The sequence below is a fragment of the Propithecus coquereli genome, unplaced genomic scaffold (genome assembly GCF_000956105.1).
Source record: "Propithecus coquereli isolate 6110/MARCELLA unplaced genomic scaffold, Pcoq_1.0 Scaffold329, whole genome shotgun sequence".
Classification (NCBI taxonomy): Eukaryota; Metazoa; Chordata; class Mammalia; order Primates; family Indriidae; genus Propithecus; species Propithecus coquereli.
The window spans coordinates 277,799-305,196 of NW_012148941.1; the positions used below are offsets into that span (position 1 = coordinate 277,799).

The window sequence follows — 27,398 nt, forward strand, 5'->3', positions numbered from 1 at the left end:
TCAAGGTGCCAAAGCCTTCTTGCTGGATCATCATACAGCAAAAGGCAAGAGGGCCATAGAGAGCAAGAGGGGGCACAATTAGCCCTTTTATAATAGTACCAGTCCCACCAATGTGGGTGGAGCCCTAGTGGCCAAATCATCTCTTAAAGGTTCCACCTCTTAATACTGTTACAATGGCAATTGAATTTCAACATGAGTTTTGAAAGGGACTAATATTCAAATAAGAGCATACAAACTTGACAACTTTGATGAATCAACCAGTACCCCAAAAATCATATCCTATCACATCTTGCTCAATATATAATAGGTTATTTATATAAGCCTTTAAAAATTAAGAAAATTAAATTCATAGTTTGAAAATCTCCTAAAAAGAAATCTCCAGAGCCAAATATTTTTATTAGAGAATTGTATCAAATATCTAAAGCATAATTAACACCAATTGTACTCAATCTCCTACAGAAAATGGAAGAGGAAATACTTTTGAATTATTTTGTAAAGTCAACATTATTCTGATATCAAACCAGAAAGATACAAAAGAAAAGAAAAGAAAAAAAACTATCGACCAATACCCCACATGAATGTAGATTTAAATATTCTTAACAAAATATTAGCCAATCAAATCCAGCAATATATAAAAAAATTATAAAGCACAACAAAGTGGGATTTATTCCAGGGAAGCAAATTTAGTTCCCGTTAAAATTTCAATCTGTGTAATTCATCGCATTGAAAGGTTAAACAAGAAAAATCCAATGATTATATCAATTGTCACAGATAAAGCATCTTAAAATATTCAACGCCCACTCACAATAAAAACTCTCAGTAAATCAAGAATATAGAGACAACTTCCACAACGTGATAAAGAACTTCTATAGAAGACCTTCAGGCATCATCATACTTGATGAATAAAGACTGCCTGTGTTTATTGCAAACAAGGCAAGAATGCTATTTAATATAATAATGAAAATTCTAGCCAGTGCAATAAAGCAAAATATGAAAATAAAACCATACAGATTGGAAGAAAGAAACGGTCCTTATTTGCAGATGACATGATTGGCTATATAAAATATCCTAAGAAATCTACAAAGAAACTCCTAGAACTAAGTGAGTTTACCACGCCACAGTATATAAGAGCAACATCCAAAAATTAATTAATTATATTTGTATATACTAGCAATGACGATGTGCAAAGAGCAAAATTAAAAATCCAATACCTCTTAGAATGGCTCAAAAATGAATACATGGGCCAGTCATGATGGCTTACACCTATAATCTCTGCTACTTGAGAGTCCAATGCGCGAGGACTGCTTGAGGCCATGAGTTGGAGACTAGCCTGGGCAACATAGCAAGACCTGGTCTCTACAAAAAAGTAAAAATCTAAAAATCAGCCAGGCATGGTGGCACATGCCTATAGTCCTAGCTGCTCTGGAGGCTGAGGTAGGAAGATCGCCTGAGCCCAGAAGTTCAAGGCTGCAGTGAGCTATGATCAGGCCAATGCACTCCAGCCTCGGCAACAGAGAGCTCATCTCAGAAAAAAGAAAGAAAACTGAAATACTTTTGTGTAAATATAACAATATATGTATAGGATTTTAATGCTAAAAACTGGAAAATATTGATGAAATATATTAAAGAAGATCTAAATGAAGGAAGAGATATACTGTGTTTATAGATTGGAAGATTCAGTATAATAAGATGTCAATTTTTATCACAGTGATACATTGGTTTAAGGCAATTCCTACAAAAATTACGGCAAGCCTTTTTTCTTGTATAGACAGACAAGATTATTATAAAATGTATATGGAAATAGCTAAAACAGTTTTGCAAAATAACAAAGCAGGATTAATCATTTACCAAATTCAAGATTTATTATATGGTCACAGAACCAATGTTGCATGGTATTAACAGAAGGATAAACACATAGAATAATGGAACACAATAGAGAATACAAAAATGGCTCCATAAGCACAGCCAACTAATTTTTGACCAAAGTGCAAAATCAACTCAATGGATGAAGTATAGTGTTTTCAAGAAATGGTGTTGGAGCAATTGGATATCCATAGGCAAAATAATGAATGCCAAACTAAACCTCACACTTTTTAGAAAAATTAATTCAAAGGGGATCATAGATTTAAAAGTGAACATAAAACTATAAAACTTTTAAAGGAAAATAAAAATGTGTGGGACCTATGGCTTTGAGAAGAGTTCTTAGACATGAAACCAAATGCATGACCCATAGTAGAAAAAAAAGTATTAGACTTTAACAAAACTAAAAACATTTTTCAGTAAAATACTCTATTTGGAGATGAAAAGAAATTCTACAGGCTGGGAACAAATGTTTGCAAATACATACCCAACAAATGAACAATATCTAGAGTACATAAAGAACTCTAAAAATACAACAGTAAAAAACAATGAAAATATAAAACAGGTAAGATATGAAAAGACATTTCACCAAAAAGAATATATAGTTAGCAAATGAGTATATACACTCAGCATCACTAGCTGTTAGAGAAATGCAAATCAAAACCACAATGATACATCACTACACACCTAAACAGCTAAAATAAAAAGTATTGACAATAGCAAATGCAGGTGATGATACAGAGAAATTGGATCTCTCATGCTTTGCTGGGTGGAATGTAAAATGATACAGTCTCTTGAAAATAGTTTTGCAGTTTCTTTTTTTTAAAGTACACTGTATTTACCACATGAGCCAGCAATTGCTTTCCTTTGAATTTATTCCGGCAAAATGAAAATTTATGTTCACACAAACACCTGTGCATAGTTGTTCATAGCAGCTTTATTTTTAATGTCCTTAAACTAGAAACAACCAAAATGTCCCTCAGTTGGTAGATGGTCAAACAAACCGTGATAAATACATAGCCCACATGGAATACTGGTTAGCAATAAAAAGGAACAAACTATTGATATATGGAACGATTTGCATGTATCTGTCTTTTTGTAGCCCATTCAGTCTGCTATAACAAAATACCATCAATTGGGTGACTTATAAACAGCAAATATTTATTTCTCACAGTTCTGGAGGCAGAGAAGTATAAGAATAAGGTGCTGGCAGGTTTAGTGACTGGTGAGGACCTGTTTCCTGGTTCATAGATGGCATCTTCTCACTCTGTCCTCACATGGTGGAAGGAGCTAGCTAGATCTCTGCAGTCTCTTTCACAAGGGCACTAATCCCAATCATGAGGGCGTCATCCTTATGATTTAATCACCTCCAAGGCCCCCACCTCCTAATATAATCACCTTTCTGGTTTGGATTTCAACATATGAATTTTGAGGGGACACAAATATTCAGACCATAGCAGATCTCAAGGGCATTATGCTGAGTGAAAAAAAGCAATCTCAGACGATGTATGATTCTATTTATATAATATTCTTTAAATAACAAAATTACAGAGCCGAGAAACAGATTAGTGGTTGCCATAGTTCAGGTATGGTAGAGGAAAGGGTGGAAACTGTAACTAAAAAGGGGTAGCATGTCAGAGATCTTTGTGATGATAAAATAGTTCTGTAATTTGATTGGGGTAGTGGTTACACAAATACACACATATAAAATGACCTAGCACATAAGTACAATCACACACTGCATAATGATGTTTCAGTCAATAATGGACCACATAGATGACAGTAGTCTTATAAGACTGTAATGGAGTTGAAAAATTCCTATGGCCTAGTGACATCATAGCTGTCATAACATCATAGCACAAAAGCATTACCTTTTCTATGTTTAAATATGTTTAGATATACAAATACCACTATGTTACAATTGCCTACATTATTCAGTACAGTCATAATCGCATGCTTCATGGTTTTGCAGCCTAGGAGCAAAAGACTACACCATCTAGCCATAGTGTGTAATAGGCTATACCATCTAGGTTTGTATAAATACACTCTATGATGTTGGCACCATGATGAAAATGCCTAGTGACACATTTCTCAGAACATATTCCCGTCCTTAAGTGACGCATGACTGTATACATATCCAGTATGCCAATACCAATTTCCTGGTGTTGACATTTCACTATAGTTATGTAAGATGTGAAAATTGTGAGAAACTGGATGAAGGGTACAAACAACCCAGAAAAAGTTAATTTTAGAGCATGAAAAATAGCACAAGAATTAACATCCTTAATACTCCAGAGAAATATTTCAAAAAAAACCAACAATGTGGTGAAGGTAGGTTATGTCAAAGGCCTCTAGGATTCAAGATATAAGTAAAATATGCAGATTTATAATGTAAGACTCCTCTAGAAGAAAGGTGGGAGGCAACAGATGTTTCTTTGTATGCACAACAGCGGTAAAATGATATTTTTCCCAGGGAATTGAATTGTAAATTAGCACAAATTAGGTAATGTGCACTACTGATTGTGAAGTAGCATTTAACTCTCTGCCTAGATAAGTAATAGGAGTACCTAAATAAAAGCCTAAATATAAATTGCTGTAGCAGGTTGTACATTGAAGAATCACACAAAAAACCCTCTTAAGCGCAAATTGAAAGTGAAACAAAAAAATGGTTCTTTGTGGTCAAATCCAGACACTTAGAGAACTAGAGGTCCCACATTTGCAGCCTTAGTAGAAAATGTAAGGTAATGATATACTTGTAGATCTTGTCCGGAAGAAATGAAAACATAATCAACCTTCACCAGCATCTCAGGGAAGCCTGACAACAGGCTAGATTGTTCATTCCTGTTAAATACTCTCATAAATCTTCACCCTACTCTTTAAAATGTATTAAACTTATCAAATAATATAGTTAACGATGGTCTTTCTTAATGGGCTTTAAGTTCTTTGGGGATGAGCTATAAGTTCTTTGGGGAGAGACAAATATATCTCTGTCTTTTTATCAGTTGATCAATATGTAGATATATATGCCTCATTAATTGCTAACTACTGATATCTATTACACTGAATTGTACAAAGTATATACTCAATATGTGTGGAATAAACTATTTTCTCCATTTAACAGATAAAATATCTGAAACTCAGTTAAGGGAGGTCACAAACTCGTGAATATTAGAAGAAGTTAAAAAATGAGGCTAAAGAAAAGTGGTTTAAAATGTGGTTAAAAAGAAAAAAAAGCAAGGGTGGCTATTGAGTATGTATTATGTACAAGTCAATGTATTTGTTGCATGGTCTTCTGAATTAAAGAATATTAAATATGTTAAGTGTCAGGAATCATATCAGTGAACTGCTAGAAACAGTCATGATTTTTCACCATGTGCAAATGTGGGGAAAAGGGATGTTTCTGGTGCTGACATTTCACTAGAAAGAAGTGTTTATGTATTTCTTTATATGTGTTCTATTTCTGTAAAGAAAAAGAGAAATTCTGCACATAGCTTGGTTTCTCCTAGAATACAACATGTAGAAAGTAGTTTTTATATAACTTAAAGCCTAACAATTAAAAATTAGATGTGTTCCACCTAGTCTTACAAATAAATTTACCTTTCTATTTTTAAAGTGAAGGTCCATACTATGAAGTTAAAGATAATTTTATTAAGCATTGTTATGTCCTATATAGAAATCAACTGTTTCCTTGTACAAAAAATAGCCAATATTTTCTAGTGTCTATGAGTGAAAACCGAGATGCTTGAATATGAATTTAGACAACGCAACTCATCAAAAGAAACTCTGCATGTGAGAGCCAGAGACCTAAATTCTGTTCTGTCATCCTCAAGGTCACAAAGAAAGTTCCACAGCAAATGAAATTTGGCTTTCCAGGGCCTCTAGTTTCCCAATTGCTCAATGATGGAATTTTTGCTTAATCTTTCCTGTCGGACTCCACAGGGTTTAATGAGGCACAGGAGAACTGAGAAAGTAAATTACTATTCATTCATCATTCACTTATTCAGTCAATCACACTTTCATTCATTTGTTCACCAAACATTATTGTGCAATGGATATTTGCTCAAAGATTAATAAGACACCATTCAGTGACACATATTCAAATAGATAAATCCCATTAAAAGGCTATGTAAGGATGAAAAAAGGATGAAAAAACGAACTCTGAAGCAGTTACAGAAGGCTTCTACTTTGAAGTTTAACCCAGGATCTAGAATAAGGTATTCACTTATTGTTTAATACTATAAGTAAAGCAAGCATTTTTTGAACGCCAGATTAATGACAGGCACTAGAACATGTGCTGGAGACACAAAGCTGATGGTGAACAGACCTTTACCATTAGGAGTTTATGGTCTAATAACAACAGGTTATGTATTTGAACAGACATTGCTGTAGACACATGGATTTGGATCACTTAACCCAAACTAGGAGTCAGAGGTCAGGGAAGATGCCACAAACATATGTCTGATCAGTCTGGTCATGCTTAAATATTTATACTTTCTTTTATACTAACTCCCCAATCTTCCAGTGGAGACCACCCCTTCTGCCTATCAATCCATGGCCCAAGCAGTGCTCCACCTCCAACTCCGCAGGTGGATATAGTGCCTCAGGCCAGGCCAATCACAGCACTGAATCCTCCCATCAATAGTGACACTTCGGCAAGGAGAACATTATCCAGGCCTATCACTCCAGTGGCCCAGCACACTAATGGATTCAGGGATAGACACGGAAACAAAATTAAATCATGTATAGTGACTCTTAAAATGTTAACAAATCTTACCAAGAAGACACTGGGCTTGACTCTATTATCTTGTAGACTATGAACTGCTGGGAGCCATCTCACAACCACGTGGAGCTTGTCACTGAAGGTAAACCAGAGGAAAGTAGAACCAAGGCATGGAGTGGGCCAGCACCTATAGGCAGGAGCAACATATTAATAAAAGAAGCGATTGTCATGGAGAAGGTGTAGATAGATGGACAACACAATAAGGTGCATGGAAAAACATTTTTTTCCCATATATGTTAGAAAAAATGATTTTGGAGGATGAAAGCAAAAGATTACAGTGCAGAAGAATTTTTGGCAGGGGAGTGATAGAGTGACTTTTAAAAGAGAATTGTCCTTTTCACTGTGGAGTGAATGAAGCAAAAGAAGATTGCAGGCAGCTGAGTTAAGGCACCATAGATGTCATCAAGGAAAGGAAGATTAGAGCCAAATCTCAGGTGGAAAGACAAGGGAGAGAAAGAAAAAAAAAGAACCAGTATCCTAAAGTAGAATTAGCAGGATTGAGAGTGATAGAAATACAGGTTGGATTTCAAGTTGTCTTTTGGGAGGAAGAATGAGTAATGAGCTCAATCTCCAAAATAGGATGTACAAGAAAATGCACAGGCTTGAGTGAAAAAGATATTGAGTTCAGATTTAATCATGATAAACTTGGAGTACTTTGATTTATGCAAATAAAGAGGCTCAATAGGTAATTTAAAAGTTCATGGCAGAATATGAGGTTTTGAAATTTTTTACAAATCATCTGTAAAGAACCATGTATATAGACATATTAAAATGGGGTGTGTATGTAAGATGAGAGAAGTTAAGAATGTGACTCCACGAAAGAGATCAAAACATACAGTCAGAGAGTCAACAGAGGAACCTTGAGTCTGGGAAGCCAAGGGAAAGAGAGAATGGTTCACAGGAGGAATAATCAGTACTATTATATTCAACAGAAATATATTTTTAAAAAAGAAAAGATGTAGAAGAGTGAAAGACTTTCCCAGTCCAGTGTGTGAGGTACAGAGTTGAGCGTACTTTAGGGTAATGGCTCAAAATAAGACTGAAGAAAGTTTCTAGAGAGATGGATTGTAAATAGCTTTGCATTTAGAACTAGGGAGTACATATTTTCACCTGTGCTAAATAATCTTTAAGCAGGGGAGGGACAGTGTCAGATTTCAGGTTTCTTTTTAGGAACATAGTACCAGCAGTTAGGCAAGAACTGACGAGTTTGGATGGAGAAAAATGGCTAAATTCTGAAAGCATTTTTGAGATAGAATCTACATTTGATAACTGAACAAATGTGTGTCATAAAGAAAGGGATCAGTAGAGCATGACTATAACAGGAGAAAGAGGGAACTTCAGAAGGTATATATTAAATCAAGACTCCCTCTAAAGCCCACCTGGCTTCTCTGCTCAAGTAAAAATATGCTTATTTCAAACAGTCAATTCAAAAGGCAAAACTAATGAGTATGTATCATTTACTTAAAAATAATTTTAAGTAGCTACGCTATTTCAGACATTACCCAAAGCACTGGGGATATGAATAAAGTTCAATTTCTGCTCTGCAACATCTTCATAGTCTTCTAGGAATAAATAAAGTAATAAATAAGAACACAGTGATGTGTTAAAGGCAATATTAAAAATATGCATGTGGTAGTGTGAAAACACAAAAGAGAGTGGCTGGCTGCCTATGTGTATAAAGAAAAGTTGCACAGAGATGGATTTGAATGATAGCTCAGAAGATAAACTATAGTTTTTACAGGAAGATAAAGGAAATGTACCATAAAGAGAGTAGCAGGCAGAGTATACATGCTAGTTGAACAGCAAATATCTTCACAGGCAAGAGAGAGTCAGCAAGCTTTGGAATGGTTTATTTATAGAACAATATCGGAGTATAAAGCTGGAAGGTCAAATAGGATAGATTTGGAAGGTCTTAAATGCCACGCCATTGTCTTTTTTCCTATTGTCTCAGTCCATCCGTGTTGCTATAACGGAATAGCTGAGACTAGGAAACATATAAAGAACAGAAATTTATTTTCTCACCGTTCTGGAGCTGGGGAGTCCAAAATCAAGGTGCTGGCAGACTGGAGGTCCAGTCAGGGATGCTCTCTGCTTCCAAGATGGCGCCCCCTCATTGAGTCATCACACAGCGGAAAAGAAAAGAGCAAAAAGGCCTTTCCTTCAGCCTCTTTTATAAGGTTTTACAAGGTTGCTAATCCCATTCATTAGGGCTCCACCCTCATGATTTAATTATCCCCAAAGGCTCCACTTCTTAATACATTCATATTGGCAATTAAATTTCAACCTATAAATTTTAGGTGACTTGTTTAGACCCTGGTACCTATGATGATTATGATGATGATACTGATGATCATGATGATAACTGAAAAGACTACAATTAATATTTATTAAGTACTTACCATGTGCTGACAGTTATTGTGCTGCAGATTTATAGAAATTAATTCACTTTTTCCCGTCAGCTTATGAAATACATCCAATATTAGCATCATTTTACTGATAAGAAAGATGAGGAACAGAGAGGTTAAATAAATGGGCCAAATTCACCAACTTCTAAGTGGAGAAGCCAGCATTTAAAGCCAGGCTGTCTGCCTCTGTAACATTAACCACTCAACTAGACTGATCATGATGGATTTGGAGAAGAATTTAAAGATTTGAAGCACAAAGATGACATAATTGGCTTGTACATTTGGAACAGTAACCTGTAGTTGAAAGGATGGGTTAAATGTTGGGAAGTGTTTATTAAAAAGCTATTGCAGTGTTCTAGATAGGTAAACACAAGAATATCACTATGAAGCATAGAGATACATACCTATAATCCCAGCTACTCAGGAGGCTGAGGCAGGAGGATTGCTTAAGCCCAGGAGTTCAAGGCTGCAGTGAAATATGATCTCACCACTGCACTCCAGCCTGGGCAACAGAGTGAGACACCCATGTCTTTGCAAAAAAAAAAAAAAAAAAAGAAGAAGAAGAAGAACACTATGGTTATTGCAGTGAGGATAAACAAATAAAGGATGGATCTGAGACTTTTTGGGGAACCAACATTGGCAGAATTTGTTGATTGACTGGGATAACTGACATTAAGGCACAAAGGAAAAGGAAGATGACATTTATGCTCTAAGGTAGAAAAAATAGGTAGATATTGTTTAGCAGGAGAAGATGAAGAATTTGGTGCATATTACTTGTGAGTAGCTTGCAAGATGCCCAAGCAAAACTCAATAGGATGCAATAACATTTAGAGGGTGAATCTCAAGAGAAAAGGATTCTTGTGCCAATTCAGTAGTCATCAGAGGACAGCAGGTATTTGAAGATGGGAGTGTATACATAGTTTTATAAACCAGAGTGAAGAATGAAGAGACAAAAAGGCTAAATACAGGGCATCTGAGAGATAGGTGACAAAAAGATATTTAAGTTAGACTTGCAAGGAAAGACAAGCAGAAGAGAGAGATGTCCTGGAAATAGTAGAGAAGCAGGAAAAAATTAGCTGATCATGACATCTAAGGTTCTAGGGCTCTAAAGAGTGTCTTTTGGAACTGGCCATGATGATGTCACCAATGACCTTAAGAAATGCCTTGAAATGCAGTAGCTGGAGATACTGCTAGTCACAAGCTACTGAAGTTTCTTCCATGAGTAGCTCAGTGCTGTTGACACTGGAAGCCACCCGACTGATGCACAAAGATGACAGCTATGTGGCCAAGAGAACCAAGAGACTCTCAGAAGATGTTCCCTTCTGGCTTTGCCCCCAGATGGAGCTGTATGCTCATCAGTGGAGTTATACAATGGTCTGGGAGTGGGGGAAGAAAGTTTTTCTTTAACTCTGACCATTCAAAATTTGTCAAGGCAGTATTTTCTTCAGAGGTAAAATAGTCTGTCCTCTGTTGTAACTTGTCAAGTATTAAGTAAAAGCCTACTCTGTGTCTTGTACTGGGAAATACCTTCCTGTACTCAGTGTAAGAGGAAGAGGTAAGTCTCAGAAAGTATTGACAATTTACTCAATAATTCCCCAGATTTAAATTACTTAGAAAAAGCAATCAATATAGAGTCTGCAATTAATAGGTGATTAATGTAGGATATACAACTTCATGATAATTGTGATGTTTTGACATACCATTCTTTCAAATTAACACGGGATAGAAAGTGCAATTATAAAATGACACCAGTTTCTACAAATCAAAGGAGAAATTGGCCTTCTTTGTTCAAGGTCACACATTGATTGCATTGCATTAGGTGTTTGTATTCAAGAGGTTATCCCAACCCACACATTCTTTAAGCTTATAGACTACACATACATTTAAAGAATTGCAGGACTCAAAAAACCATAAACTTTATACATAAATTTTTTCAGAGCTATTAATTTTTCATGTGAAATTTTAATCTTTAACAATTTCTTTTATAGTCAGTACTATTAGATCTCATATTTATGTTTCATTCCCTTCCCTCTCTTTGAAACAGTTGATATATTTACATGAAAATGACATCTTTGTTCTTTAGAAAATCATCTCAGGCTTATTCTCTGCCCAGAATTACAATAATCCTATATTTGTGACATCTTAATCACCTCCACAGCAACCAATTGTGAGGTTAGAAACAGAGGATTAAAACTTCAAGTGAAAAATAAGAAGCAGGAATTGATGAGCTCTTAACAAACCAAGGTGTTTTTTTTCAAAATAAATATCATGAGAAACAAGAAAGAATTTTCAAACAAGGACTATGAAGAATATAGAGAAAACACAGCAGAACTGTTTATCAAAGTTTTCCTCGATATGTCAGCAGGTCCTTTGGAACTGACAGTGCTGATCTAAACGTTTCAATAATAATAGAAATGTTAACAGTGATAGGAACAAATAATATTAAACACTGTCAACTGTAACATTTCATTTTCACCGGCCTGGCACCGTTGCTGCAAAGAATGAAATGAGGAGAAAGAGACTTAACTGTTGAGTCGTTGTAGATAAGACTTTAGTAATAATATCAGCAAAGGGAACAAGGACATTAAAAAGAAAGAAAGGTAAGAAAAGTAAGAAAGAAAGAGGAGAAGGGAAGGAGAAAGGAAGGGAAGGAGAGAAGGAGGGGAAAAAAACAGGAACTCAATCATGACCCATCTATAATAGTGATGGTAAATTTTATTACATTTTTATTATACAATTTTTGATTTGTAGAAACTAATGCGAAATGAATAAAATGTATTAAATATTTTACATTATTTAAAAATAAAAGCTGCTTAAAACTACACAGGAACCAGATGTTTATCCTTTAAGGGTGGCCCCATTTCTACCTCACCATCATGATTCAGAATAATGGCCTATTTATTGAAGAGAAATATGTGGCCTTTGAACTAAAGGTTTGGTTTTGTCTTAGTGCAGCATGGCACCATTTACATAAACTTAACGTAAATGACTGTTCAAAAACAATACATTTGAACATTAAATATTTCAGTAACTTGTAATATCACATTGAACTGTAATATCCACTCTGAAAGCAAATACTGTTATACTGTCTGTAAAGAGTTAAATTTTAATATTCATTATGATATGGCTTTATTGGATTCCACAATCAAATTAAAGTAGGATATAAAAACATATGTGATATATAGAATCAAAGAAACGTTCCCAAAAATATGGATATAAAATTTTCACTATTTTTTCAATAGGAAATCAGTAAAAAACATTTTGAACTAATTCCAAATATTTCTTATACATAGTAAGATTATTAATTCAGGTTCATGCACATATTTATAATCATGCACTGTAAAAATAATCTAGTAAGTCAGACATACATTTTCCACTCTTCACGTTTCAAAAAATTTAGACATTTTTAAGTCATGTGTGTGCAGTAACCATCATCCCAGACAGCATCTATTATCTAAGAGAAGGTGTGATGTGTTCACTCGTGTCCATCCTATTTAGCAGACAGTATTATCAGAATTCAAGTAGAACATTTTCAGAGAAATTTTCACTTCAACCATAGCTATGTAATTGGGGACATTACAACAGCTTTAAAAACATTTATCCTTTAGGTTTATATTTATTTAGCCTTTAGTTTCATTTTTATAATACTGAACACTTACAATTGAGTATTTTTACTCAATTTTTAAACTCCCCTTACTTTTTCAAAAAACTGATTCTTTCAAATTATCTATGAAAGCATACACAACTACCTTTGATTTAATGAACTTATGACTGATATGCTTTACACAAACGTCAAGTTCTAAAAATTAAAATGAGAGGAGTGATTTGAGATTTTGTTTTTAGGGACTCAAATTAAGATCAACTTATTCTTTTCTAAAAAATTTTTTTCCAAAAGAAAATTTCTGGTTTATGTGGTTAGAAAAATTGAGAACTACACAGATGGGAAAGTATAAATAGAAGAATAATAAGACCAGGGACAAGTTTCATACACACAGTTACAGCCCTATGGACTAGTATATCACAAGGAGTGAGCCCTGATTTTGGCTCTAAATTTTGAAGCGGAAAAAGCAAAGAGAGAGACACAGTCCTAGATTTATAATTCCTGAAAGACAAAAACAAAGTATTTTTGAATTTTCATAAAGAGTACACACATTTTTTCATGATTTTCTGCGATATGATGTACATACCATCCAACATGAAAGGTTCATTGTAATTTTCCATTCTATTATAATATATCATTTTCTTTGTATATTTAATTGAGTTCCTGGCACATACTATTCACTGCCTTACAAGGGCTGAACGCTAGGGAAGGTGCATTTTCTGAGATTCAGACAGAACTTTTGAGGTCATGAAGACAGGAGACAGCGTCTTTACCTCAAGGGGATAAAATGGTCTCATTCTCCAGCTCCTCTCTCTTTAGCAGAGCCTTTTCGTTTCTGGCAGGGGTGGAGGTAAGACGTTCCCAGAAAATTTCCTTCCTTTACCTCCAAGCTTCTCTCTGATGTCCACTAACACAGACTATGCTCTAAGGACAGTGACAAAACACGGTACCTTCCCCAGCTGACATCATGAAAAGCTTGAATTTGGTCTGATCAAGTCTGAATCTGTCTAATTTTGGTTGAACACAAATACTGCAGCAGTGTTTACTAACTCTCTCAATCCCCAAGCTCCTCCGGAAATCCCAGGCTCTCCGCAGCGTATGCCTTGTAGGGGAAGGGCTATCCGCACTCAACCCCTGAGACCCTACCCTGTCAGGACTTGTTAGAGGTCACTTACCAGATGCAGCTCATCAAATGGCTGAAACATGATAGTGACTTAAGTCTCACATCATGTAGCGTGTTTCCTTCTTCCCCCTTTAAATCTACAACCTCACTTGCAGGCTTTGACTTTTATGATAGCCTTTGTTCTTTTTTCTACTTAAATGTCCCTTGGCACCCTTACAGTTGGAAAAAAAAAAACGTTAAGGAACGATTCCTCTGAAGAGAATAGATAGGGGGAACGCATTTCAGGAGACTGTTAGGATGGCCCCATCCACATCCTGTTAAGATGGGGATCTATCTCTTTAATGCTTCTACAACATCAGCAAGGCTGGAGCTAGAGTCTGAGATGATGTTGGAAGCTGTTATTACTAACAGGAGAGTCTAACTTAATTTAAGGATCAAAGAAGCCACTTTTGTACCCTAAAGAAAGATTAGGGAAATTAGAGGGAAATTTATATCATTAAATGTATATGTAAGAAAACTAGAAATACCTAAAATGAACAATCCAAGCTTCCAACTTAAAAAAACTAGAGAAAATAGAAAATCAAACCTAAAATAAGCAGGAAAAAAATAAATAATAAAAATTAAAGCATAAATCAACGAAATTGAAAACAACAAAACAAGAGAGAAAATCAACAACACTGAAAGATGGGTCTTTGCAAAGATCAATGGAATTGATAAATGCCATTGGAGATTTGGAACAATATCGTGTAAAATTAAATATGTACATAACCTATAATTCAGCAGGTCTATGCCCACTATGTATTCTAGAGTCTGAGTACATAAACTACAGTTCTGGGACCAAATCTGACCAGTTGCCTGTTTGTTTATGACCTGTGAGCTAAGAATGATTTTTATATTTTTAAATGGTTGGATTTTAAATCATTATTCAACTACCTACATAATATCTTTGATGTTAACTCATAGCCAGGAGAACCTAAAACATTTAGTATCTGGTCCCTTAAGAAAAAAAATGTTAATCATTGTTCTACAGAACCTCTCATACCTAAAGAAATTTGTACAAGAATGTACATAGGCATCATTGTTTATAAATATTGGAAAATTAGAGACACCTTAAATATCCATTAACAAACATTTTATTTCATGGAAAAATAAAACACATTATTATATTAGAATACTACAAGCAGTAAAGTAAATAAATGAACAAGAGCTTTGTGTATAAATATGTATGAATTTTTAATACTGTACACTGTGCAAATAAAATTGTAGAAATATTTTTACCATTTATATGACATTAAAAACACGTAATATGAAAAACTATTTGACCAGATACATGCACTTTCATTGAGGGCATAAAGATATGCATGGAAACAACAAATAGACTGAATTTTAATATTTACTACTAGGAAATGAAGAATGATTCAATTGGAGAGGAATAAACATGGTCCTTCAACTATGTGTGTTATATATGATACTATATTACACTTGCCCAAACTAAGAATCTAAAATTGGTACGTTACTAAACTTAAGACTTTATTTTGACTTTATCAGTTTTTCTACAATGTCCTCTTTCTGTTTGGGGACCCATTCCTGGGTGCTTCATTGCATTTTGTTGTCACCACTCCTTGGTCTCCTCTGGCCAGTGACAGTTTCTCAGTCTTCCCCCAGTTTTCATGACCTTGGCAATCTGAAGGAGTACTGACCAAGTATCCTCCACAATGCCCAGCAGTCTGGGTTTGTCCGATGTTTTTCCTGTGTTCTGGGTTTTGGTAAAGAACACCACAGAGGTGAAGTGCTCTTCACCACCTATCAGGGAGCGCATGATACTCAAATGGCATCACCGATTCATTTAGTTGGTTCATCCTTTGGTTAGGGCGATTTTTCACAGGGAGTCCCCACTGTGCAGTTACTCCTCTTGCTTTTCCCTATTCTGTTATTTAAAAACAGGGACTTTATAACCTAGCCCATTCTCAAGGATGGAGTAAGGGGACGGTTGTCCATGTTGGGAATTAATTTCCAACTTCTGAAGCAGGAAGTATCTCCATATCCATAATTTGTGTTTAGAGACAATTAAAATTAAAACAACAGAGTTTTCATATGGTGAAGTTTACATTAATTAGACTTTGTTATCATCAATGGTATAATGTATTAAATTAATATTATTTATTCAACTTTTAGTCCTTATGGAGCAATTGAAGTAGTAAACTGTTAAATATTAATTGTCATAATCCTAGGTATGAATAATTGATTTTACTGAGTGTAGACATTTTTTTGAATGAAAGACATTTTAAGTAAACTAATTATTGTTCCATTTACTTGTTTTTTTAGTGATGTATATATTTAATTTTATTCTCCTTGAGGTTTTTTTTCCTTCTATTTAGAGTAACCCAGCATGCAATTCTCAATGCACTATACCTAGCTACATTTCCTGTTTGCTACAAATAATTTTATTCTGATAAGTATTTTATGTAAGCTTATATTTACAAGAATATTGGCAAAAATACATGAAAGCTCTTGAAGTGCAATCTTCCTTGAAGCTTAACGAAAAAAACTAACAAAACTGTATCCTACTTCAGTAGCAGGTATCGAAGGGCTCAGCAATCTTTTTCTACTCTATGAATTGTTTTTACTCTGTTGTCTGAAAAAAGTTATTTATTTCTTGTGTGTTTAGATTTTCATGTAAACACTCAGAAATCTGGGGCACCTGTTTGTGGAAGAGGCACAAGCATTGAAGTCAGACATTCAATTTCCTTCTCTGCCAATTACTAGCTTTAGGATTTTAGGCAACTTAAATTAACTTGCATCCTTTTCCTCATTTGCAAACTGAGTTTAATAGAAAAGTCAAATGATAACAGTTGGCGAGAATGTAGATTTGTGCAGCCATTATGGATAACAGTATGGAGGTTTCTCAAGAAGTTAATAACAGAATATAATCCAGCGATCCCTCTTCTGGGTATGTTTCCAAAGGAAGTAAAATTACCACCTCATAAAGATGTCTGCACTCCCCTGTTTATTGCAACATAATTCACAATAGCCAAGATATGGAAACAACCCAAGTGTCGTCAAGAGTTCAATGAATAAAGAAACTGTGGTATATATACACAATGGAGTATTATTCAGCCTTAAAAAAGAAGGAGATCCTGCCATTTGCCATAACATGGATGAGATGAAGAACATTATGGTAAGTGAAATAAGACAGATACAGAAAGAAAAATATTACATGATCTCACTTATATATGGAATCAATAAACAAGAGTTGAATAGTTATTAACTTTATAGGATTGTTATAAAGAGAAAAACCATGATGTTTGAAAAGCAGTGAATGGAGTGCATAACAAAGAATAAACACTTGACTTGCTCTTTTGGCCTTCTCCCTTCATCTTGAAAATTAGACAGCATGATGTTCAAATTCCATTTGAACAACTTATTTTCTCTTTGTCCTGGGGGAAACTTTTTGACTTTGGTCTCCTCCTTCTGGGGGAATAATATACTACCTATGTCTCATTGTTGGAATAATTTGATGACAAAATGTCTAAGCATCTAGTAACAGCTCAGTAATGTCTAAGCATCTAGTAATAGCATTTGATAATATGGCTATTTAAGTTTCATTTTCCCTTTGCTTCCTCTTCATCTAGGACACAAACTAGTATTTGTATTCTAACAACTATTCACAATTTTAACTTCTACTTCAAAAGTCTGGCAAAGTGCTAGATGCAAATTCACAATTATTAGGAACTCTTAAACTAATGGATAAAGACAAGGTAGAACTAGTTTTATAAGCTATACACTAAAACCATGGCAAAACCCAAGAAAATTGTGCTGGAGAGGCCAGTAAAATTGGCTATTTATTTTACTAACTCATGTGTGTCCTGTTTGCTTATAAAGTATTTAAACTTGAGCCTGGATTGAACGAGGGGAATTTGGGTTTCAGTCCTGGCTTGGCCACTTATGGGCTGTATAACCTACAGTAAGGCACTGATTTGCTCTGAGCCTCAGTTTCCTAATCTCCAAATAACAATAGTCATATATACTTTACTTGGTTATTTCTGTAAAAATTAAGATGTGATATGTTAATAATAGATGATTAATATATAACATACCAAATGCAATGCATAATAAATGTGCTTGGTAACTCTAAAGAGTTACACATGATTACTTATGATGCTGTCTTGGGTTCCTTATATTTTATTTTAATCTGTCTGTAGAATGCAGAGGTAAAGGCTAAAACAATTTTAAAACAGAGGTCCTTAAGATTTCAGTTTTTGAGTTTTTGTTCTCTTTCAGCAAGCGGCTTCAGGTGTTCCATCTCACCAAACCCTCTGCCTGGAGTGGTGGGGGCAGCACTGCCAGGGCCCTGGCTAACTACCAGCTTACCAGGAGGGGAACAGGCTTAATTGCCCGAATTCTGGCTTCACAAAGCAGCTTTCACACCTAAAGCTGGAGCAGCTCACATCTGTGGCTGTCAGGCTTCTGCCTTGCAGATGAAGAAATCAGCTGTGCCCGGTCCCCACAGGACCCAGGGGGTCCCAGCCTCATGCATAAAGTCAAAACACACAAGCTAATTTCCATATAGAATACAAATAACATATTCATTTAATAAGATAACTCCTGAAACTTACTGCCCATATTATTTTAAGCTCCTGTGCAGGTAATTACAATCCTGCTCAGGAAAAATCGATGAAACCATTAGATCAAAACCAAATTCCTTTCATTTTATTTGCACATGTGTCATCTCTGTGCACATTCACAGTACTTTTCTTAAATACACTCAACCAGAACAATTTTTCTCTTTAATGCTGAGGTAATTTATGGTGTTACCTCAGGCTATGTGTTGTGTGTGTGTGTGTGTGTGTGTTTGTGTGACTGCTCATGTGAGCACACACAAATGCAGTAGAGAAGGACTAGGGGGAAAGAAGGAGGGCTTATTAGCTTTTATAGATATGGGTGTATTATTCATTTTATAGCCATAAAATGTATAATTTTATTGCTATGCCATCAAAAGAATCACTAGCTGCTGATAAGGTACAGGAATTCACAGGAAGCCATGCAATAAAATGCCATGCTTGACTTCACATCTGAGAGCACCAACAGGGTTCTAATAATGACACTTCTGATGGTGAGATTTTAATTACTCAGCGACTGCTCAGTACAGCAACTGCACAAATAGGAGAGAATCCATCTCTTGTGCAATTCTGCAAACTTTCATTATTTCCAATTATGATGGTTTTGTACTGTTTCAGCTTAGCTAAGTTGCAACTACTTTTCCCCAGAATTACCTTTCTTATATGACTCTCGGTTAGGGTTGTCCACAAGAAATACTAATGTGAGGTATGTAACGTACAAACAGAAGTAAACCAGTGGTCACTATATCTTGAAGGTCTGTGCAAGGTGCCTCGCCACTGTGGCTCACACGTGGTATTACTGATCTGCTCGCGCATTTTATAGGTGCAGGGCAGCAGCTGGGCCCACAGTTCCTGCAGCTCCACCTGGGTATCTTCCTCCAGCTCCCTTGATTCCCAACACCAGAAATGTATGCAGCCCTAATAAATAGGTGGCCCCAATAAACATGCTATTTCTAACTGCTCTGAATTTGCATCCATTTCCAAATTTATTTTCACCTATGTTCCTGGTGTCAGTAGTCTCAATCAGAGGTTGAAATTCAAAAATAACACAGCAATTATAATTCACTATTTCTTGAGTATGACATTTCAGAGTTCACAGAAGTGGTCCACAATGTCATCCAAAGTATTACTTTTAGTATTTACAATTTTTATTGGCCTCTACCACTTCTATTAATGGTCATTAGTTCTATTGTCCCTTTTCAATGTTCTTGTTGATTTTATTGTTTTAAACACAGTAGGAGGAGGGTAGATGTCATAAAAAAGTGAGACATGAATCAGCAATGTTCAACTTGTTGCTACTTTAAACAAGGCCAGCCTTATATGTAAGTATTAATTACTATGTGATATGATTTTGAAGTTGCAGATGAGAAATACTCCCCACCCAACTCCCAAGTGCTTAGAAAATATTTTCAGAGCAGGCATAATATTTTTACTGCCAATGTGTAACAATGTCTTCTTTGTTATCATTAGCAATGCATCCCTTTTGCGAAGGACGTGTGATTCCTGAAAACCCCTGACAAAGTGCCCAATACACTGGCAGTACTGTAAACTGATACCTCCTCAGTGAAATTAATTATATAAATTAACAGTTATTTTGAAAAGCTGACAGCCAGACATGGAAAAACTGAAATGCAAGACAAGAATGTTGATAAAGAGAAGGAGAAATGGGTTGAGATGGGACAATGGTCAAGATCGGGAGAGTAGGTCTATGAACACTGGAAGACCTTCTCAGATAAACATTTGTTTGTCCTCAGTAAGTCATGGGCAAACCTTGACTTAAAAAGTTCCAGATAGCAGGGACAACAGTTTTCTTAACTTACATTAGACCTTTGCTTTATCAGAAACCTAAGTGCTATCCTCACTTCGCCCACAGATGGCTCAAGTGGGGTGTGCCTACATGCTGTAACAGAGTAATGGTAAGAACATTCATGGTGCTGGTTGTGCATGTGGAGTGGGAAGTAAGGTTATTGCAATATTTATAGAACCATGGCCAGAAAAGAAAAATTATGACATGGAAATGTCTTCAATAAGTCCATTGTGTCTCCAGCTGGATTCTTCTCCCACACTTAGATGTTTTCTTTTCAACTTACAAACACTTCCTACTCCCCAGAAAGGATTGCAGCTTTTTGACAAAGCACTGAATCTCCCTCCTTAAGTGGTGGAGATATCATTTTTCTTTACTTCTGTAGCTTACAATACTAAATCTTTTCTGACATGCTTTTGTGCCTTCTCAGTAACTCATGGAACAGTCTTGTCTTGAGTATCTAAGATGAGAATAGGAAATTTTTCTCAGATGTAATAAACTCTTACTTAATACTAACTTCTGTTTCTTTTTTTTCCCCTTGCAACTAGTTTGATTTCCCTTCTACTTATTACTCTTAGAAATTTTCAGTGACAAATAAGAGTTTTATTAGGCTATTTCTTTTTCAAATTATTCATTGAATTTTGAGATTCCTAAATTTCATCATTAGATAGATGGACAGTGGATATGCATATAGATATGAATATAGTTATAAATCCAGGTATAAAAATATATAACAAAGTATTAGAGGAGAATGAGCAGGATGGAAGTAGTTGCAGTTTAAGAAATGTCACTTTTCGACCTTGAAGAACTTGTAAATTCCAAATACAGTGGAGAGGATTGAAAGGATTGAAAACAGAAAATAATTGAAATTCTAATTGTGAAAATTCCCTTTCTGAACTACTTCCAAAAGTGAAGAACATCCCAGTTAAATTTCTTCATACCCTGACATTGAGTGTTTCTTTGAATTAATTACTGACTTCCTGATTAATATAAAACTAAGTCTCCAATTGACCATTTCCATTCACATACAAAGACAATTTCCACCAAATACAAAGAAATCAACTTTTTACTGTCTCATTTCTTCCAAAACAGAAAAGCAATGTCATAAAGCATTTCAGAAAAACCCGCAACAAGATGAAAACAGACTGAGATGAAGAAGGAGAAAAATAATCTTGGAGTAAACAAAGATAATGCATATTTAAAAGAAAACAATCTAAATATTATATCTTGAGATATTCAAGAAGATATTGCATTTACAAAATAAGAACAAAATCTCTGGAAAGTAATACTGAGGGAATAAGGCAATGCTAGAAAAACTAGGCTAAGAAAATTCCTTTGAAAGTAGAACAAAGAGATAGGAAGTATGAAAGATTTGATAAAGGACATAAAAATTAACCCAAAAATGCCAACATTCAACTAATATGATTTTCAGCAGAACAGAGAAAATGGAATAGTGTTGGAAAGTATTTTCTAAATAAAAATAATAAACTATAATTTTTATGAAGGACATGAATTGAGTGTGTATAGCAGAATAAGTGAAAACAAAAAATAAAAAAAAAACCCTAGTCATATCACTGCCGAATATTAAGAGAATTACAAGTCCTCTACAAAAATTAGTAAAAAATGCTTTTACACTTTAGTTTTAGCTCCAACATATAACAATTAAAAAGTTGGCAAAAGATCTGAACAGACACCTCTCCAAAAATGATATATAAATATGAAGCATATAAAGATACCCTCAATATCATAAGTCATTAGGGAGTTACATATTAAAATAATAATAAGATATCATTACACATCTATTAGAATGGCTAAAATTCATAAAACTGACAAATAACCAACTGAGGGCAAAGATGTAGAGCAGCGGGAACTCTTACTCATTTGTGGGGCAGTGCAAAACGATACAGCTACACTGAAAGACAGTTTGGCAGTTTCCCAGAAAACTAAACATAGCCTCACCATACAATGCAGCAATTGTGCTCCAAGGTATTTATGCAGTTGAGTTAAAAGCTTACGTCCACACAAAAACCTGCACACTGATATTTATAGCAGCTTTATTCATCATCGCCAAAAACTGCAAGCAACTAAGATGTCCTTTAATAAGTGAATATATACATAAACTGTGGTACATCCATTCAATATAATATTATGAAACAATAAAAAGAATGATCCGTCTTCCAACCCACAAAAAAAGTGTCAATATATGACATTAAACATTTATCAAAACCCATGAAAATGCAGAACACAAAGAATGAGCCTCAATATAAACCATGAACTTTCATTAATAAAGTTTGCTCCTGCTACTGGATTCATTCCTATTGCTGGTAGCTTCAATTCTGGAAACTTCACTGTGCAGATCCAGGTAGAATTCTGGGAGTTGCATCTGCTGGTGGTTACTGACTCCAGGGCTAACCACAGGGACATCTTATGTTATCCTGCCTACAATTGCTCTGGGTAACACAGATTATCCTCTGCATCATGTGGACATCACCATCCCATGCAACAACAAGGGTGTTCACTCAATGTGTCTGATGTGGTAGATGCTGGCCGAGAAAGTTCTCTGCATGTGTGGTACCATCTCCTGTGAGCACCTGTGGGAGGTCATGCTTGATCTCTACTTTTACAGAGATTCTGAAGAGATTGAAAAGGAAGAGCAGGCCGCCGCTGAGAAAGCTGTGACCAAGGAGGAATTTCAGGGTGAATGGACTGCTCCAGCTCCTGAGTTTACTGCTGCTCAACCCAAGGTTGCAGACTGGTCTGAAGGCATGCAGGGGCCCTCGGTGCCTACTCAGTAGTTCCCCACTGAAGATGAATGCTCAGCCTGCCACAGAAGACTAGTCTGAAGTCTTCTTCAGCCCATACTACAGAATGTGTAGGAACAACCATTGAGTGATCTTCGGCTGTTCTTCCACAGGCTCTTAAACAAGATGGAAATAAGGTTGAAAAAAAATAAAAATCAGTTTCTAAAAAAAAATAGTAGCTCAGATCATAGTACTTCTTTGCTAAAAAGTCTTTTAATTGCTTTCTAACAAATTTAGAATAAAGTCCACGTTTTTAGATTTAACCCTTCTTAGTTGGGATTTTCCCAGAAACAGATCCTGAGACTTCTGAAAGCTAGTATGGAATGTGCTTCAGATTGTCCCATCACAGTGCAAGAAAACTGGAATAAATGTATTCTGACTTCCATCATTCATTGGCCAAAGGCTGCACTCAGGCACTTCCAGACTGCTCAGCTCTCCAGAGACAGAAATTTCTGAGCAAAGAAGAATCGCAGATATAAGACACTGTAAAGGAGGTATGGCATTTGATGCTGTCTGCTACACTTGGCATACAAAGGACAGCATGACCGGGCCTCTAATTAACTCTTGGACCTTATTTTCTTTTATGTCTCTTCTTTCTCTGTCATTCTGACTTCTTTCTGTTCATAAACACACGAGCTGGCTTTTGCTCTTCAAAATAAGCATTAGCTCATCTCTCTGTCTAAAACAGTTTCGATTATCTTCCTATCCAGGTCTCTGATGAAATGTTTTGTTCTTGGAGAAGCCTTATTAAAGCAGCCACTCAGTTACTCTCTATTAACATTGCCCTAGTAAGTCTTGGATCTTAGTTAATTAATGCATATTATCTTTCTGCTCCTTCTAGAATAAATGTAGCTAATAGTAAGAGGTTTTGGCTATTATATTTCACAGAAATGATAGGTAAGTGTTAAATTCGTAGAATGAATAAAAATCCTTATCTTACAAAGAAAGAAGTTAACAGATATTATGAATTGAGAGATGATGGTATGAAGATAGATCTCTAGTAATCATATATCCCTGGTGCCACAACTTGCTGACTATTGACACTTGGCAGGTCGTACCTCTCTTTACTTCAGTCACTTCAATGGAATAATGGTGCCCAACTTACGGGGATGTTATATCTTATTGACATGTCTATAGTGCTTACAGAAACCTTGTTCATAACAAACACTCTAGAAAGAGACTGAAAATCTGTATCTGATACTTGGGTTGAGGGTAGAGAATGTTATATTCCCAAGTATCGAAATTGGAAAATCTTATTGACATGTCTATAGTGCTTACAGAAACCTTGTTCATAACAAACACTCTAGAAAGAGACTGAAAACCTGTATCTGACATTTGGGTTGAGGGTAGAGAATGTTATATTCCCAAGTATCAAAATTGGAAAATAATTTGAAAAATTTTAATATTGTGATATAAATATATTATTTGAGTAATCTTGAGGTAACTAGCAAAAGAAACATATTTTAATCAGTTAAAATCTTCCAAGGAATATAACTGGTGATGAGGGGAGACGGAGCAGAAATTAGTTGATTTGTTTACTATTATACAGGTATTAGATTACTATAAATCTTAAAAGTAAAAATATTTTTAAAATAAACTGAATTGCAAATGTAACTATTCTTTGTGGAATTAGAGGAAGAGATAACATAAAAAAGAAAAAGAAAGTATTAGACAGAACCAAAGAAGTTTTTGCAATTTATTAAGTAATAAGTTTACTTATGTTTCTATTGTTATTAGCTGTAATCGATAAATCATAATTGTATATATTTATGAGATACAATGTGATGATTTGAGATATACATTTATATATATATATATATATATATAAAATGTAGAATGATTAAATTAATTTAATTAACATAACCATCACCTCACTTACTTAGTTTTGGCTAGATGTGAAATTTACCCTTAGGAATTTTGAAATACACAGCATGTTATTTACTATAGTTACCACATTGTTCAATAGATCTCAAAACCTATTACTCCTGTTTAATTGAAACTTTATAACCTTTGAACCACATTTCTCTTTTTCCTCTTCGAACTCCCAGGCTCTGGTAACCACAATCCTACTTGTAACTTCTGTGAGTTTGACTTTTGTAGATTTTAGACATGTAAGTGGGATCATCTGGTATTTGTCTTTCTCTGCCTGACTTATTTCACTTAGCATAATGTCCTCTAGTTTCATCCAGTCGTTGCAAATGACAGAATTTCCTTCCTTTTTAAGGCCGAATACTATATCAATGTGTATACCACATTTTCTTTATCCATTCGTCCATTGATGGACACTTTTGTTGATTCCATATCTTGGCTATTGTGAATAATACTGCAATGAACACGAGAGTGTTCGTAATGGCATGTCAGAGAGTGTATCTCTTTGACATTTTGATTTCAATTTTTTTGTGTATATACCCAGAATTAGGATTGCCAAATCTTACGGCAGTTTATATTTTTAGTTTTTTGAGGCATCTCCATACTGTACTAAGGCCTGTACTAATTTACATCCCCACCAACAATGTATCAGGATTCCCTTTTCCCCATACCCTTGCCAACACATCCTATCTTTCATCTTTTTGATAGTTGCCATTCCGACAGATATAAGGTGATAGCTCCTTACGATTTTAATTTGCATTTCTCTAATGATTAGTGATGTTAAGCATCTTTTCATGAACATGTGGCCATTTGCATGTCTTCTTTTGCAAAATGTCTGTTCATTTTGCTCATTTTTTTAATTGGGCTGTTTTCTTGTTACTGAGTTGAACTCCTTATATACAGTCATGTGTTGCATATTGTTGGGAATACAGTCTGAGAAATGTGTCCTTAGGCGATTTCATTGTTGTGAGAATGGCATAGAATATACTTACACAAACCTAGAAGGTATAGCCTACTACATACCTAGGCTATATTGTATAGCCTTTTGCTCCTAGGCTAGAAAACTGTACATGTTACTGTACTGAATATTGTAGGCAATTGTAACAAAATGGTAAGTATTTGTGTATCTCAACATATCTAAACATAGGAAAAGAAATACATTGCACTCTGATGTTAGGGCAGCTATGACGTCACCAGGCAATAGGAATTTTTTCGCTCCACTATCATCTTATGGGACCACCATTGCATATGCAGTCCATCATTGACAGACATGTTGTTATGTGGAACATACCTGTATTTTGGATATTAACCCCTTCTCAGATGTACTATTTGCAAATATTTTCTCCCACTTTGTGGGTTGTCCATTCACTGTGGTTAATTGTTTCGTTTGCTGTGCAAAGCTTCTGAGTTTGATGCAATCTCACATGTCTATTTCTGCTTTTGTTGCCTGTACCTTCAGGATCATATCCAAAAAGTCATTGCCCAAGTTAATGTCATGAGCTTTAACTCTGTTTTCTTCTACTAGTTTTACACCTGTAGTTCTTATATTTAAGTCTTTAATCTATGATAAGTTGATTTTTGTGTATGGTATGAGATAAGGATCCAATTTCATTCTTCTACATGCAGATATCCAGTTTTCCTTGCACCATTTTTTGAAGAGACTGTCATTTACCCATTGTGTGTTCTTAGTACCTTTATTAAAAATAAACTGTCCGTAAATGTGTGGATTTATTTCTGGATTTTCTGCCTTGTTCATTGGTAGATGTGTCAGTATTTTTGCCAATATCATGCTGTGTGGACTATTATAGCTTTGCAGTATATTTTGGTGTCAGATAATGTGGTGTCTTCAGCTTTGTTCTTTTTGCTCAAAATTTCTTTGGCTATTAGGAGCCTTTTATGCTTTTATATGAATTTCAGTATTTTTTTTTCTAATTCTGTGAAAAATGACAGTGGAATTTTGATAGGGATTATGTTGAATCTGTAGATTACTTTGGGTATTATAAACATTTTCACAATATTATTTCTTCTAATCCATGAACACAGGTTATATTTTCATTTATTTATGTTTTCTTCAATTTCTTTCATCAATATTTTCATAGTTTTCCATATACAGACATTTTACCTCCTTAATTAAATCTATACCTAAGTATTTTATTTTTGTTGTTGGGGGTGTTGTTATTGTAAGTGAGATTGTTTTCTTAATTTCCTTTTCAGATAGCTCATTTTTAAAGTGTAGAAATACCACTGATTTTTGTATGTTGATTTTATGTCCTGAAATTTTACTGAATTTGTGTGTCAGTTCTAACAGTTTTTTGGTGGAGTCTTTAGGGTTTTCTATATATAAGTTCATATTGTCAGCAAACAGAGAGTATTTCACTTCTTCCTTTCTTATTAAGATGCCTTTTATTTCTTTCTGTTGACTAATTGCTCTAAGACAACTAGTATTATTTTGAAAACAAGTGGTGAGAATGGGCATCTTTGTCTTGTTCCTGATCTTAGAGGAAAAGCTTTCAACTTTTCATCTCAGAGTATGATG

General features: G+C 35.0%; 1 pseudogene; it reads left to right on the forward strand.

Annotated features, from left to right (window-relative positions):
- The first annotated feature begins 22,476 nt into the window (after positions 1–22,476).
- Positions 22,477–23,085, forward strand: LOC105815330 (annotated as a pseudogene).
- The last annotated feature ends 4,313 nt before the right edge of the window (positions 23,086–27,398 follow it).